Source organism: Seriola lalandi, unplaced genomic scaffold (genome assembly GCF_002814215.2).
Source record: "Seriola lalandi dorsalis isolate HSWRI2012SDOR001 ecotype SW California unplaced genomic scaffold, Sedor1 jcf7180002054936, whole genome shotgun sequence".
NCBI classification, from domain to species: Eukaryota; Metazoa; Chordata; class Actinopteri; order Carangiformes; family Carangidae; genus Seriola; species Seriola lalandi.
In genome coordinates this window covers 252,820-255,319 of record NW_019525488.1, presented here as the reverse complement: position 1 = coordinate 255,319, position 2,500 = coordinate 252,820, and the positions used below count along the sequence as shown (strand labels likewise).

Here is a 2,500-nt window from a genome sequence, read left to right as displayed (position 1 = left end):
GGTGGAGAGGAGGTGGAGAGGAGGTGGAGAGGAGGTGGAGAGAGGAGGTGGAGAGAGGAGGTGGAGAGTGTCGTCGTACGAATGGTGGTGAAGAGAAAAATCAGCGTCTTTCTTTAGTAACAACAGTGGATGCTCATAAGTCCGAGCTCCTCTCACATTCAGAACTGGTAAGCGTCATTAAAGGGGCGACTGCTGACAGAGTGTCCCGTCTCCTCACCCACAGAGACAAATCTCCCTCTCCCTGTAACCTACCAACATGGCGGCAGCCTGCCCGGTTCAGAGGTGAGGCTCTCATACCTCAAGCATCACACAAACTTTAAGAGCCTTCCAGTCGACAGCTCCTCGGCTCTCGTTTAAACAGAACAGCCAGTCAAGTCAAGTATCTTTGTCATTGTTAAAAACGAGACAGCACAAAACAAAAATAGTGCTAATAATAAATAGATAAATAAAAGTGCAATCATAATGTACATTTAACCTGATACCTGAGTAAACTAACACTCAAAACATCTAGGAAAATAAGAAAACTGCAACACGTGCTGATGTAAGCTAGTTTCTACCTTTAGCCTTAAGCTACAGTTGAGCTAACAAATGTTAGCTAGTTTCTATGTTTAGCCTTCAGTTACAGTTGAGCTAACTAATGTTAGCTAGTTTCTAACTTGAACCTTAAGTTACACTTTAGCTAACTAATGTTTGCTTGTTTGTAACTTTAGCCTTAAGCTACAGTTGAGCTAACTAATGTTAGCTAGTTTCTATCTTTATCCTTCAGTTACAGTTTAGCTAACTAATGTTAGCTAGCTGATAGCACGTCCTTTCATCTCCAGTGTTAGCTTGTCACTTCATCACTAATATAAAGTGTCATATATGATCTAATGTTACAAACTCTGCAGCTCAGTCATGAGCGGTGAGACGATGGAGGATTAGTTGTTGTAGAGAAACATTTTAACATCAATATAGAGTTTATTACTTGTGGTGGTTTAGTCTTTTACCTTTAACATTAGTTTAAATAATAGAAACTCAGGAGTTTTACCTGTTGGGTCATTGAACAATATTAAAAAACATGTGCGTCCATCACCTCACTGCAGCATGTGCCTGCTCTGCTCTGGTTCTCTCTCACCCTGGAGAAAAAGTCGACTCCCCTGATTGTCAGTGTATGATTCACACTCTGTGTTCAGTTAATGAAGCTGCTACTCTGAAACAAAGCAGATTTTTAGAGATTACTATAGGTCAATATTTATGTCCCTCTCTGGCCTCACATGCCACTTTGTTTTCCAAAAATGGGATTTTCAGAGCGGATGAGATGAACTGCCCGGCGAAGGATTCCACAATTCCCGTAGCACAAGTCACCCCTGACCTCGGCCCGTTAAAAATAGCTTCAGCATGATGCATTAATACATAAAGCTTCAGCACACCCGCTTCCTGCACGGTCATCACCCGGCTGACTACATTCCACAGAAACACACACACACACACACACACACACACACACACACACACACACACACACACACACAGGAGGTTTTACAAATGTTTACATTGATAGAAAGATATATTTATATTGTAGTGGCTTCTCTGTCAGTGCCAGTCTCTGACCCGAGGTCCAGGTGACTGCACTGTACCTCCCCTGGCCTTACATGTGTGAGATGCAGGGCTGCAACTGACAGATACTTTCATTATTGATTAATCCATTAATTGTTTAGTCCGGAAAATTGTCAAAAAAAAGTGTGTGAAAACAGTTCAACAGCCTGTTTGATAAGATGAAGAAATGCAGCAAATCCTTTCATCTGAGAACCAACATGTTTGGTGTTTGACAAAGCGACGACATTTAATTACATTAATTAAATATTAATTAACACAGTGGCCCTCATTTATCAAACGAACGTACGGCAGAAAACCGTGCGTACGACCATTTCCACGCAAGCTTCGGCATTTATCAATTTGGACGTGAGCGGAAGCTACGATCAGATCTGACGTCAGGTCTGAGCTCGTGTACGCAAATCTGAGTCTGGATTTGCGTTGCAGAAAATAAATATTAAACAAACCTCAGCATAAACAGTCACATATTAAGAACAGATCAAAACGGATTCATAAAACGAATAAAACAAGATAAAAAAAAAATAGAATTTTAAAAAAGCCCACGTTTTTTACTGATACCACTTTTTTGTACAATAAAACAATATGAGAGGCTAAATAGCCTAACATGACATCTAATTATTGCACATTAAAATTTGAATAATAATAAATACAAGCAGAAATGTGTGTTTGCAAATTAACTCATGGCAAAATTGTGTAATTGTTTTTTGTTTTTTTCCGATGGGTGTGACACAACTGGAACAACAATTAAACATCTGGTGAGATAATCATTGTTGCACTGTGGTTGGTCAGATGTTTACTCACTCCCTTATTTAAACAGATGCTTTGACAGTTATTAAATCATAACGATGGCAGATTTACTGGTTTTGGAGGAACAATACGCGCGTGTCAGACGTGAGCGCGTTTTCAG

The 2,500-nt window shown here is 40.0% G+C and overlaps 1 protein-coding gene across 1 annotated transcript in view; it reads right to left on the bottom strand.

Moving 5' to 3' along the window:
* The window catches only part of vwa8 (von Willebrand factor A domain containing 8), a 63,817-nt gene that overhangs the window by 48,740 nt on the left and 12,577 nt on the right, over nucleotides 1-2,500 (bottom strand). The window lies entirely within an intron of this gene.